The sequence below is a fragment of the Leptonychotes weddellii genome, chromosome 8 (assembly GCF_054177405.1).
Source record: "Leptonychotes weddellii isolate Sample4059 chromosome 8, ASM5417740v2, whole genome shotgun sequence".
NCBI classification, from domain to species: Eukaryota; Metazoa; Chordata; class Mammalia; order Carnivora; family Phocidae; genus Leptonychotes; species Leptonychotes weddellii.
This window is the reverse complement of record NC_138376.1, coordinates 19,991,004-20,005,462: the sequence shown is the minus strand read 5'-3', so window position 1 is coordinate 20,005,462 and position 14,459 is coordinate 19,991,004. Positions and strand designations below refer to the sequence as shown.

The 14,459-nt window shown below is 44.9% G+C and overlaps 1 long non-coding RNA gene across 1 annotated transcript in view; it reads right to left on the bottom strand.

Moving 5' to 3' along the window:
* Nucleotides 1-73: 73 nt before the first annotated feature.
* Nucleotides 74-14,459, bottom strand: part of LOC145722972 (uncharacterized) — a 43,224-nt gene continuing 28,838 nt past the window's right edge. The window contains exons 2-3 of the long non-coding RNA XR_014147576.1: nt 12,409-12,528; nt 74-2,249 (exon numbers count right to left, since the gene is read on the bottom strand). This is a non-coding gene — a long non-coding RNA (uncharacterized LOC145722972). The remainder of the gene's footprint in view (nt 2,250-12,408; nt 12,529-14,459) is intronic.

Below are 14,459 nucleotides of genomic sequence, written 5' to 3'. Positions count from 1 at the left end.
CTTCTGTTTTATTTCATAACTCAACTTGGGAATTCCTGTTTTTTCGTAGGAAGGTTGAATATTTGATAGCCACTGTTGTAGTGCTGTGTTTGGACTTTTTTCTTCCATCTCTCTCTTTTTTTTTTTTTTTTTGGTACGTGCATGCATGATGGCTTTGAAGTTAACCCATTTGTAAAGTCACTGCATGGGGGTTACCGTGAAAGTCTCCCAGCGCCACTCTGATGCGTTCACGTGACACTACTAATAATTACCCTGAGTGAAGGCGCCTGTAGCAGGAGGGGGTCTCCCTGAAATCAGGTTTAAGAGATTAAATCTCCTCCTCCTCCTCCCCATCACTTCCGAGGATGGAGCCACTGCCTGTGCACAGAGGCCGTCCTTCCTTAACGTCCCCAGTGCCACCCATAGTCCCCTTGTCGGACTGGCCGCACAGCTTGTCCCCGGACTCTGCTCATCACACTCCTTCGAGCTGGCACCCTCATCCTTGAGCAGCCTGTCCCCTGCTCCGCCGCCGCCTCCCTCTTCCTCAGCATCTCCAAACCCTTTTCCATCTGCCTTTTCTTTCTCCTGTTTTCCACCTGCTGCATCATCACACACTTCCCTGTGTGCATCTCCTTCCTCCTTATCTGAATTCCCACAGCCTTCCCCACCAGACACTCCCTCAGAGCCGCCATCCCCAGATGCTCAGCTTTCAGGACCGTTCCTTCCGCTTTTTTTTCAACACCATTTTCCTCTAGTTATTTTTTTGGAGCCCTCTTCAAAATCCTTTTCAGAGCAATCTTCTAATTCTCTTTTCAAGACGTCTTCCTTTTCAGATTTTCAGGGTCACCTTCAGACTTCTTTCAAAGCCATTTTCTTCGGAGTCTTTTTTGAGGTATTTCGAGACTGTTCTCATCACTTTTGGAACTGCCTTCTTCAGATTCTTTTGGGACCACGTTCTTTAGCATTTTTTTCAGAAGCATCTTCAAAATCTCCCCATCTTCTCATTTTTCGAATATCTTTCCATGTCTAGATTCTTTACATGCCATGTTAGTTGTGGCTTCTAGAGCATTCATCCTAAATGTGCTCGGGTGCTCTGGAAACGCCTTACTTTAGAAAGCCTCGCCTTTTGGAGCAAAGATGGAAGTTGAACACAGAACACCTCCATTGGCCTCGGGACACTGAAGAAAGACTTCCCTTCTCTCAGCCGTTCCTCCCTCCCTCTTGGGGTCTTCTCAGCCTGGCCATCTGTAGTCCCATCCCATGTTTTGACAGGGAATCGATGGCCACCAGACACCTTCCATCGAAGGTTTGAGTGCACAGATAGTTTCCTCAAGACATCTGGGTGTCTCTCCAAGAGAAGGAGCTTCGTGACTGGCCCAAGCTTTGAACAGTCTCCAAGGTTTTTTCTGACCTTGATCAACACCAGCTCAGAATCCATGGGATGAAACATTTTGGTGATGAGCACTCCCCCTTGGGGCATTCCACAAGCATTCCAACAGTCCAACTGCTTTTATTACAGAGCCAGCCCCTACCTGTGGTGCTCGCACCTCTTCCTTGCTGATGCCCCCTCTTCCCCTCCCGTTGAAACTGAGCTCCCTCACTATGCGATTTCTAGCTTCTAATTTGATCTTCATCCAAAAGCATTACTGCACATTCCAGAGTCCCTCTTCAAATAACTGCAAAGCCCATCTGCTTTAAGATTCCCTTGGTTTATCTTTGTAAAACTTGACCATAAATTCTGTCCAGGGATCTCATAATCATGCCAAGTTAGAAGCTGTATAAAGGCCTCCACTGTGATGTCGGTAGGCAAACCGGTTGCATTTACGTTTGTAGTTCTGTCTTCAACGTGAAGCCTTTCTTTTTGCTCCTCTTTTCAAGATCAGTGGGTTTGAGGCTCTTTTCCGCAGAGGTTTCTTAGCATTGCTGGCACCTCTCGTATGTTGGCCACGGACCAGATATGCCGGCGCTGAGAAGCTATACATGGCCCGATGCGCGGTGATCTCACACCAGCTGCCTTGCCCGGGTGCCAGCCAGCCGCTGCCCAGAAGATTGGCTTTCTCCACTGGGATTCTTGCTGTCTCTGTACAGTTCATTCACAGTTGCTCATTTGCAGATTCCTCAGCCAAGTACACTTGACCTGTGAACGACATGGGCTTGAACTGCAGTCCACTTACACGCGGATTTTTTTTTCCATAAGTACATTGGAAAAATTTGGGGGGAGTTCCAACAATTTGCAAAAACTTCCAGGTGAATCCTGTAGCCTAGAAACGCTGAAAATTTTAAGAAAAATATATTATTGTAAGAATATAGTAAATGCATATAGAAAATATGTGTTAGTGGACTTTGTATGTTATCACTAAGGCTTCCAGTCAACAATAGGCTGTTAGTAGTTAAACTTTGTGGGGTCAGGAGTTACACACAGACTTTCTCAGGGTGTGGCTGGTACCCCCAGCCTTGCATTATTCGGCTATACTTGCTGCCTGAGTTTCCCACCTAGCCCGGAGCAGGCTCCAGGTGAGCAAGAAGGGGCTGGCTCGCTCCGCCCTGCCTCAGCGCTGCCGGTCAAGGTTCAAGGTCTGGTATCTTTTTTGTTATTTTCGCTGTGCCCGGCTTTCTTTTTTGGCACTATTTCCCCATTAGACTCTGCCTCTGAAATCTCTCAAAGTTGCTGATCCTTGGAGAATTCTACTTGACTGTCTTCTTGGCACCGCCGATTCAACGTGTCGTCACCGAGTACGTCCCCCTACCCAAACCCCCCTCACCACCCCTTATCTCAATAAGTGGCAGGAACATTCCTCCGATGTCGGGCCCCAAACCTGGGCCTCACCTGGACTACCCACAATCAAGCTTCATGTCTTGCTGACTCCACCTTCTACCTGTGTTTCATTTGCCCATTATTTCCATCCACAGTTCTACCATGCTCATCCAGGATACCACCTTTTCTCGCCTGGATTATTGCAACAACCACCTAGCTAATTTTCCCTTATGCATGTCTGTCCCTTACAACCCATTTTCTACAGAATGCTTAGAGCACTCTTTTAAGTGTGTGCGCGTGCGCACACACACACACAGCTTATGCCATTCTTGAGGCCTGTTCATCCTTCAGGGGCTTCTCAGGGCTCTTAGGAAACGTCCAGAGTCCTTGAGCTGGTGTGTAAGGTACAGCATGTGACCCTCTCTCCTATACAGGCTTTCTGGCTACTCTGTCTACATCCCAGCCATACTGGACTTCTCACTCCCAGTCTTGGTGCAGGGGCTGCTCCCTCTGGCGGCAGTGCTCTGCCCATCTCATTGCCCAAGCCACCTCCCATGTCACTTAAGGAAGCCCTCCACAACCCCTTGGATGGAGCTGGATGTCCTGTCCTATGCCCTGTACTTCTGCCTTAAAAAAAATTCTCGGTGTGCGGCACCTAGATGGTTCAGTCGGTGAAGCGTCTGACTCTTGATTTCAGCTCCGGTCATGATCTCAGGGTGGTGGGATCGTGCCCCACATTGGGCTCCATGCTGAGCGTGGAGCCTGCTTAAGATCCTCTCCCTCTCCCTTTCCCTCTGCCCGCCTCCCTCATGTGCATGCACGTGCTTGCTCGCTCTCTCAAAAAAAATCTCTGTGGTATTGTGTTTACTTGAGAAACACAGGAGGACATTTTCATACACATTTCAAACACTGGAGGCATCTGATTAATGTTTGTCTCCGTCACTAGACTGTTGGCTCCATGAAAGCAGTCTTAGACAAGACTGTGTCAGTGTGGGGAGCCCCTATCCCAGGAGAAATGAGGTCTGCACCCTGCGCAGGGCCCCAGGTTGGATCACAGGCTGCAGTCTGGATCTCAGCAAGACCAGCTTCCCAGTGGTGAGTGTGCATCCCTGTGCACACCAGGTAGAAAGAATGCATGGATACCTGACTGGACCTCATCGCTCACTCCCTGGTTTCTCTTCTGCTCCTGTGCTTGCTGAAACTGGCCCCTGGCTCTTGATTGGGGTTGTCATCTGGGGACGACCAGCAGCACCAGGAGAAATGCCCTGGAGGCCGTCATCTTTGTTTTCACTGATGCCTCTGGGATGCATTCGGGCATCATGAACTTGGCTCCTCCTCCCTCATGCCCAGCGGGCTGCCGCTGCTGCAAGCATGCTACGTAGACAGGGAGCAGCGCCAGCCTTTAGAGCCTCATCCTGCGGTCTGCGTGGGGTTGCTGGACCCCAGGATCCCTCAAGGCAGGAAGCAGATGCCACACTGCAGGGTCGCTGAAGTCACCAACTCTAAATGTCCGAGGGTGGATCTCTAACCAGCCAGGGGATGCTGCCTCTTCCCACAAGGGGGTTAGAGGACCAGAAGTTCAAGGGGAAGACTCCTCGCTGTCTTCCCAGGTTCCCGAAGCCCGACTTCCCTGGGAAAACTTGGCCTCCCGTATGCCAAGGATGTTAATTCTGCCTTCCAACCAAAACTGTTAGCTCTTCAAGGGCCAGGACCTTATTATATAGCTCATTAGCTCCCATAGCACTGAGTTCCCTCAGACATTGCTGAGTTTTGAAACCTCATTGCTGAAAGACTTAAAAACACTCAGCATCAGCAGGGCAGCGGGAATTGCCGATGAAAAGAAAAAACAGGAAATGACCGCAGTCACATCTAAGGCAAGACAACGTTTTTCTTAGGAGCGTGGGGCCTGATTTGGATTCGGGAAGTTCCCTTTGGTCGTGCAGAGGTAGGTCCCACACCTAGTTTGGATGGAGGAAAGAAACTTAACGTTGCTCGATATAAGAAAAGTGTCAGGGTATTCGGAGTAGTTCTGGCAGCTGGAGAGCATGGGAGAGGGCACTAGGCACAGGTCTCAAGAGGGGCACCTGAAGCCCCGGAAAAGGCAGCAAGATGGGGATGGAGGAGAGAGACGGCGCATGCGCGAGCAGCTGGGCGGTGGGAAGACGGAGGAGCCTCGGTGGGACAGCGCAGCCAGTCCCAGGCTGCTCTCCGGTCATCCCCATCCCGTGTGTGCTCCCGTTAGTCTGTTTGCTCTGAAAGGAAAGTGCAGGACTAGAGGGCTTGAGATCGCTAGGATCGTAGCGGCACAAGGGCATGCTGTTGGCTCTGCGCTGCCCAGAGCGCCCTGGCAGCAAATAACAGGAGCTAGAAGCACAACGGAGCTTTGACCAGAAAATTCCACCTACAGGAATGTAGTCTAAGGAAGTACACTGAGAGTGAACTTAATTATCTAAATTAGAAGTTTGCTTTTTTAGCAATGCTCTTTATAGTAATGAGTAATAGTCGCTAACATGTATGGATACTTAATATATGCCAGGGGCTGATAGAAATGCTTTACATGTATTATTAGCACCTCTAATCCTCATAACAGGCCTATGAGCGAGTACCGTTGCTGTCTCCACCTCACATCTGAGGAAACCGAGGCAAAGTTAGATGAAGACACTTGCCCGAGGGTCACAGCTATAGAGAAGCAGATGTGGGATTTGAACCCAGAGCATCTGGTTGCTCTTTGGAAGCAACCTAAGTGCCAGGGTAATGAAGAACGCCATGGTCATCCACAGAGCTACTAGGATGGCAGGGGTCACAAACAGTCACCTTTGCCTGTCCCATATTTGTTTCTGTTTCTTCTGGTGGCAACACCCTGATTTTCCTTTGGTAATCATGCCCTTTCACCAAGCCATGTGGTCTTGATAGGGGTGACATCTCAGTACCCAGGAGTGGCACCTGACCGACCTGATCGATCAGTGTTCCGTACCCGAGACAAGCCAAGCCAGGCAATGAGATTACACTCAGGAATTCACTGATCTGGGAAAGAGGACACTTGTTTTGCTTCTGGACTTGGACCTGTGACCATGTAAATCGGCCAAAGGCCATGACATAGAGAGCGTTGGCCTGCAGGTGGAGCCAACACTGAGGGAATCTCATCTCCGCTGTATACAGAGACAGCTTCCTAATGACATCCTTTGAACACCTGGAACCATCTTTGCCTGAAGCTGAAGTTTCTTCAGTTCTTCAGTCATGCAAAATACATCGCCCTTTTTCTTACATGGTTTTATAATAATTGCAATTAGTACAATCCTAAAGAATCCAACAAGCACAGTTAGTATCTCCATGAAAATATGAAATACTCCAGGAAAAAGAAAACACAAATTCATTTTGGAATCTGATTACAATGACATAAGAACATACCTAAAGGCATATAAGATTAGAATAAAGTTTATACTAATATATCACGTTCTTTTCCTCACCAAATGGGTTAAGTATATAGTTCCTGATGAACAAAGAAGATGGAGAATCTGCCCTTGTGGAGACCTAAGGGAGGCAGCAGAGGGCAGGACCAAGTCCTGAGTTCAGGCCCAGTTCTGCCAGTAACTGACAGAGTAGCCTTGAACAAGCTGATCAAACTATTTGGGCCTTAGTTTCCCCATCTATGAAAAAAGGGGAGTCTGGCTTCCAAAGTTACCCCACCTGCTGTGCAAGATTCCAGTAGACCCTTAGTCCTGTCAAATTGTAATATTTTTTCCTGAGGTTCCAGAAACAGTCTGAAATACTGTCTGGGATCCCCAGTGGTCCTGGGGCTGATCCAGACTCAGACTGATATGTCTGATTTCTATTTGTCTCTCACTGTTTTCTTTCCATAAAGTGGGATGGATGCTTTGAAATGTAAATCCACTCAGTCGTTTGTTTCATTAAAATGTATTAAGGACAAAGCTTATCAGGAATCTGACCCTGTGTCACTTGAATTCCTGTAGCACTGATGGAAGGACTGTATTTTGTCTGATTTCTCCCAGCATGAGCTGGCGGTATGGAAGATTTTATTATTATGTCCTTTTTACAGATGCGCAAACTGAGACAAAGTTGAAGTAACTTGACTAGGGTCCCACCACTGCAAGGGCAAAGCTGAGACTCAAACCAAAGCAGCCTTTTTCAGACTTTGTGCTCAGAACCATTCAGGTTGGGGAACTCCACCCAGGGGGTCGGAGTTGGGGGGAAAGCAGCACTGAACAGAGGCCATTTTTAAAAATGACCCTCAAAGACCCTAGAGAGGAGTTCATAGTGGGAAAAGAAGTCTAAGCTGAGGCCTCCTGCTCAATAAAGACCTAATGTTTTTTGGGTCAGGGATTCTTTTGCCAAGTGTCTGGTTGAGGTTGAAAACCCGACCTAGACTTTCATTTCCTGCTCTGTGGCAGGTAAGATTTCTTTTTTTTTTTTTTAAAGATTTTATTTATTTATATGACAGAGACAGCGAGAACAGGAACACAAGCTGGGGGAGTGGGAGAGGGAGAAGCAGGCTTCCCGCTGAGCAGGGAGCCCGATGTGGGACTCGATCCCAGGACCCTGGGATCATGACCTGAGCCGAAGGCAGATGCTTAACGACTGAGCCACCCAGGCGCCCTAGATAAGATTTCTGAAGAGCCCTCCTGCAGTAAAACTTCTAGAGGCCAGACAAATCACAACAAACACACTTTTTTAAAAATCTAAATTCAATTAACATATAATGTATTATTGGTTGTAGGGGTACAGGTCTGTGATTCATCAGTCTTATATAACACCCAGTGCTCACTACAACACATACTATCCCCAATATCCATCACTTAGTTCCCCCATCCACCACTCCCCTCCCCTTCAGCAACTTCAGTTTGTTTCCCAAGATTAAGAGTCTCTTATGGTTTGTCTCCCTCTCTGGTTTCATCTTGTTTCATTTTTTCCTCTCTTCCCTGATGATCCTCTGCCTTGTGTCTTAAATTCCACATATCAGTGAGATCATATGATACATGTCTTTCTCTGATTGACTTATTTCGCTTAGCATAATACCCTCTAGTTCCATCCATGTTGTTGCAAATGGCAAATTTCATTTTTTGATGGCTGCATAATATTCCGTTGTACATATACACCACATCTTCTTCATCCATTCATCTGTTGATGGACATCTAGGCTCTTCCCATAGTTTGGCTATTGTGGACGTTGCTGCTATAAACATTGGGGTGCAGGTGCCCCTTCTTTTCACTACATCTGTATCTTTGGGGTAAATACCCAGTAGTGCAATTGCTGGGTCATACAGTGGCTCTATTTTCAACTTTTTGAGAACCTCCATACTGTTTTCCAGAGTAGTTGCACCAGCTCGCATTCCCACCAACATGTAGGAGGGTTCCCCTTTCTCTGCATCCCTGCCAACATCTGTCGTTTCCTGATTTGTTAATTTTTAGCCATTCTGACTGGTGTGAGGTGGTATCTCATTGTGGTTTTGATTTGTATTTCCCTGATGCTGAGTGATACAACAAACACACTTTTAAATGCATTACTGAGATTGTCAGAGACTAAGGGAAATGTTCAAGTGTATCCCCAGCCCTTTCTCTCCCTACCCCCACCCACCAACCTTGCCCCACAGCAACAAAAAAACCAACTAGTTGCTGATAGCAGGATGATGAACGAATGCAGAGCCTTAGGCTATCTCAGGGTCAAATGCTGATAGCAGTACCCTAGCGAGAAGGAGCAAGAGACCAGAGTTGGGTCTGTGCAACCTGGGCAACTGCGCTGAGACCTTAGATAAATGGGGCCACTTGTGAGACGGTGGGTAGAAGATGACATCTGCCGGGTGCCTGGGTGGCTCAGTTGGTTAAGCGACTGCTTTCGGCTCAGGTCCTGATCCTGGAGTCCCGGGATCGAGTCCCACATTGGGCTCCCTGCTCAGCAGGGAGCCTGCTTCTCCCTCTGACCCTCCTCCCTCTCATGTGCTCTCTCTCTCTCATTCTCTCTGTCTCAAATAAATAAATAAAATCTTTAAAAAAAAAAAAAAGAAGATGACATCTGCCTTTAACGGGAGACAGGGAGCTAACCTGTCTATCTCCATCTCAGCTCTGGGCTGAAAAAAAACAACTCTCTTGTACTATAGGATTTGGGAATGGAATTTAATCTATCCACATTTACAGAGTAGGGGAAAGCTATATAAATAAAGTGGCCCGAAATAATGAGAACCTTCAGTTAGGGAAGAAGTAAATATAAATTTGCCCTGGAGAAAAACAAAAAAACATCATCTCACGCCTGTCAGGATTCTCCCTGATTACAATCAGCCTAGTATAAGCCCCCCAAAATTGCCAGACACACGAGGAAACAAAATGTCACGGCTGAGAACAAGCAGAAACACCAAGCAACAGATTTTATCTCCCATAGTTTCAAATATCAGCATTATGAGATACATAATGCAAAATAACAAAGTATAAAATCTTAATTTTTTTATTTTTTAAAGATTTTATTTATTTGTCAGAGAGAGAGTGCGGGCACAAGCAGGGGGAGCAGCAGACAAAGAAGCAGGCTCCCCGATGAGCAAGGAGTCCGATGTAGGACTCGATCCCAGGACCCTGGGATCATGACCTGAGCTGAAGGCAGAAGCTTAACCGACTGAGCCACCCAGGTGTCCCAGTGTAAAACCTTTAAAGAAGTAAAAATGGAATCAAACACTGAACGATATAGAAGAGACATTCAAAAGTGACCAGATAGATTTGAAAAATCAGTGGAGGTTAAACAGTAGATTAGACATAGATGAAGAGAGAATTAGTGAGCTAAAAGATAGATGTGGACAAATAAGGAACGAAATGGAAAGGATGAAAGATAGACTCACTAGGCATAAAGAAGAGAATAAAAAGACCTGCCATATTTTTAATTGGGTTTCTTGAATGAGAAAATGGGGAAGTGTCATAATTTCAAAATCTACACTATCTGCAAATGTCCCAGAGTTTATGAAGGATATTAGTACCTCTGATTTAATAAGTACCACATGTCTCAAGCAAGCTAAATAAAAGAAAACCTATACACAGAATAGCATCATGAAACTGCTTAACACAAAAGAAAAATGGAAAGAACAGACATATCACCTATAAAGGAACAACAACTTAAGTGACAACTGATTTCCCAATAGCAGCAACATAAACCAGAAAATGATGAAATAGTATCATCAACACATTGCAAAAAAAGATAACTATAAATCAAAACGTCTATTTCAATTATTAGAGTAAAATAAAGACATTTCACAAAATCAAAAAATACAGTTTGTTGTGAACAGACATTACTAAAGGAATTTCTAAAAGTTGCATTTTTTTAGAAGTGCAATGACTCAGAAAGAAGGAAGGAAGGCCTGAAATGCAATAGGAAATGGGGAGCAAGGAAAATGGCAAACTTGGGTTAATCTAGACAAACAATAACTATAAAATCAATAACCATACTGTCTGACTCATAGGGTTAAAAAGCAGATAGAACTAAAATGCTTGACAAAAATAACATATAGAGAGTAAAATCTAAATTAAAACAGCCAACTTTAGAAAATGTACCATGTAAATCTGAGCATTTACACATTTTACTACCCACTAAAAAATAATTAACTATAGGTACCCACATCAAGGTGTATACATCTCATAATCATGAGTCGAGTTGGGGGAAAAAGTCTCAAAATATCACTTAAACTAAGTATAAAAACATGCCAAATAAAAAATTATTTGGGGATACATACTGAAATGGTAGAATTATAATGGAATATTCAGCATAGTCATGATGGGAAGGGACAAAAAGTTCTTTAAAGGTGTATTAATGTTTGTTAAATTAGATGGTAGTTACTTGCTTATTCATTTTACTGCCCTTTAAGTCATATTTATATAACACTTACTTTTACATATGTGAAATCGTTTGTTTTTAAAAAGTAATAATAATAAAGTAATCTAAATCCTTATTGTTGTAGATGCCAACTGCCCAGGCAGGATGCTCTGCACTGGGGACAGTGGCTGAGGGAATGGAAGCTGAATGAGTTGCCCCTTAGGAGCCCACTGCAGGGAACCTGAGGACCATGAATGCTCTGAACCATCCAGGAACATGACCATCCCAGCGAACAAATGTCCGTGAGGCCATGCAGGTCGTAAACTCAGCAGTGACCCCAAAATATCACGGTCAGAAGCACCAGTGCTGGTGGACAGAGCCGACTTTCCAAGTCTCTCACGTCTCAAGGTTTGGAAGCAAAAACCCTGAGAAAACCCCCAAGGTTCTTGTGTAATGTAAGGGTAGTGGGCGGGGGGAGCCTAACTAATAAGGGCATTTAGGGACCCATGGGTTAACTGGAAGAAAATGAAGGCTTTGTGTGCCAAGCTGGTGCAGGCAGATGACTCTAGCCAGGTGCATTTGAGGTAGGGCTGGCTCTCTCCAGCACCTCTGCGTGGGCTCGGGCAGCAGCTGCAGCACGGCCGACCTTTCTTGGCTCCTCCTTGGCTGGGAAGGGCCACGTCGGGAAATGAGGGGTTAGGGCAGGCAGATAATTCACAGCTAACAGAGGTTCCTCCTTTTCGCAATATCCAAATTGGAGCCATAAAATCTTCTTCACAGGGAAAAAAAAAAAAAAGGACAAATTCCTATTCTTCGGAGAATGGCCTGAAGCTGATAATTTTAGCATTACGTATATATTCCCTTTTAAGGGCCTGAACAAATCCTACAAAATCAGGGATTTATTATTTTAATTGTAGTTGCTCTGGCTCACACTTTAGTGTTTGGCCTTTGTTGCAACCCATCCCGCACAGAAAGCGTCTGCCATTTTTGCCTTCCAGAAGGATGAAGAGTCTCACAGGGACTTCTGAAGTGCTAGTGCTCTGTACCAGGGGTGGTGAGGTGCAGGACATAAGCAGAGCATGTGAGCCATCACCAGTTTGGATTCCTCTCTGCTGCCTGTATCACCACCCAAAGCAGAATCAGTCTCAGGCTTGCTGAATCTTAGGTCAGTTCTTTCCACGGTGGCTTGAGTGTGGGCTTGGAGAAGAAAACATAACTCCGTTCTTACAATCAGGTTGATATTTATCAGGGTGTGGTCATGGCTAAAGGCAAAATGTTAGAGCCCCTGTCATTCAGCATAGAGCATGAACTCCATTTATTTTTCCAAGAACAGGGTTAAAATCTCTCACCCAAAATAACCAAATTATATGAGACTTTTAATAAAGTTTACTTGCTTCATCCTGATAAGACATGATTTATTCCACTCTATTTTCTAATTGTAAAATCCAGTGAAAGTGAACCTTGCAAATTACCACTTTAAACAATATAAAATGATCACTCTTTTTAAGAAGTATGCACTAAAAATCTTACTTCTCTGCTTTGAATATGGTGATGCACTTAAATACAGTATTTGCTAATGGTTTTCTTCTTCCTTGAATCATGGCCAAGAAGAATTTTTTTTCCCAGAAAGTTTTATTTTCTTCTTCAGATTTAGGTGAGAAAGTGCTCACCTGGGGAAGTAAATCACAGGGATAAAAGGTGCAGCCCAGGGAATAGAGAACATGGTATTGTAATAGCAAGGTGCGGTAACATGGTCGCTACACAGCACGTCATAGAGAGTTGTGGAATCACTATGCTGTACATCTGAAACTAATGTAACATGGTGTGTCAGCTGTACTTCAAAAAAAGTAGGAAAAAAGGAAAGTGCTCACCATTTCTGTGCACCAAGAACCCAGGTCTTTCAATGGAGCCTTGAAAAAGTGGCAGTGGATGAACTCAGCAAGCAGGGCTACTTCATCGCTGTTTCTGATCCGTATGCTGTGGCTTTTGAGCTGAAGGTCACAAGGAAAGATATTGCTGGTGAGCTACTAGATCAATGTTTTAATCCCCTATTCAAAGGTTTCCTTTTTTTCTTCATAGGAAATCAACTATGACCATATATTGAATGCCAACATAAGGACCAGGAATGGGGTTTAGGGGAAGGAACTAATGGTACCCCCTTAACATGTCAAAGTTACCAACAGACACCCATAGTCCGAGGGCAGACAAATGAGCCTTTTGAGCCACTGCCCAAGAGATAACCAGATGAGCTTACGAACCTGAGAAGTTAGTCAACATTACTAGACTCTACGAGTCCAATGCATTTGGCCCCAAAATTTGTATTGGTTTTTGCTTTTCTCAAAGAGTCTTTCAATGTCTAGTATAGATATCTAAATAGAATAAGTGTACAAAATATTTTTGATTGATTACTACATTATCTGATATCACTAGATAATAAGTCGTAAGTTACCAAAAATAATTATACTGAGAGGTTTTCTCATAAATATGCTGTTATACACCATCGTCCTTTCCCTCTCTTTTCCACCCAAACAATAGTAGGCTGAGAGACAGAGAGAGAGGTGGCAAGTAAAGTTTAAAAACAATTAGGACACGAGGACAGATGCTAATTTTTCTTCCCTCAAGACAAATCAGTATTTAAAAACTTTTTTTTAAAGCTTTATTTATTGCAGAGAGAGAGCATGAACAGGGGAAAGGGCAGAGGGAGAGGGAGAGAGAATCTCAAGCAGACTCCATGCTGAGCATGGAGCCCGATGCAGGCCTCAGGCTCACAACCCGGAGATCATGACCTGAGCTGAAACCAAGAGTCGGTTGCACCACCCAGGTGCCCCAGTATTTGAAAACTCTTGCATACACTGTAGCTTAGTGGTTTGATCTCCAACACTGTACAGATTTGTGTCTGAGTCCCAGTTCTGCCACTAACCCTGACATCAGGCAAGTCACCTATCTTCTCAGTGCCTCAGTTTCTCCAACTGTAAGACATAGATCACAGTGAGCTAATGGGGGTTATGCATATGATTTCAAAAATGTTTTTATGCCAAAGGCATTTAGTGTAGTATGCTCTCTGACGTGTAGTATGCTCTCTCACATGTAGTATGCTCGAGTTCAGGGTAGATAACTTACTAACTTTGGAGCCCACATGCATGTTCAGGGAACAAATCAAAGTAGTCCTCCTTTCAGTCATGATGACATTCCAGCTCTCTAGTCTACAGGGAGGCAGTTCTGTGGACGCTTCTCTGTAACATCATGGGTCCTAGCCATCCTTGCTTTCCTCCCATTACTAGCGCCTGGGTTCAGGTCCTTATCACCTCTCACCTGGAATATCCCTCCTGGGACAGATGCACAAGTCATTCATATTTAAGTGTTCTCAGCCTCTTTTCCATAAAAGGCTCTCATCTTTATCCCCAGAGCTTTATACCAGCCTCCAAGCAGAGCAGACTGCCAGGTGAGTGCCCAGGCTTGTGAGGTGCCAAGAGAGGAAACGGGAAGAAGGAGATAGGCCCCAGGGGCTGAGGGTGGGAAGAGCTGGCTTTGGAGTATGAGAAACTCCACAGTGGAGTCAAAAACTACTCACACAGTGTCTGTGAAGCTCCAAATACTATTCTAAAAACTACGGATGCAAGAATAAGCAAGATAGAATCCCTGCTCTCCAGGCACTCACCTTTAGGGAGTGTGGATTGCTGAAGAGAAAGAACTGCCAAGTTGTGTTGCTATTCCCTTTAGCAGTTTTGGAAGCACAAGGAAAGACTGGAATTGCTTTTTATTGTTGTTTCTTAGAATATGAGACCCTCAAGTTTCATAAGGCTGGGCCACATGCTGCCCTGGAATTTTTTATTATATAGTCATCTCTGAACTGGTTGCCAGACCTCCCACCTTGCCCTTTTCTACATTGCTACCAAAGGATGTCTCTAAAACACAAATCTGA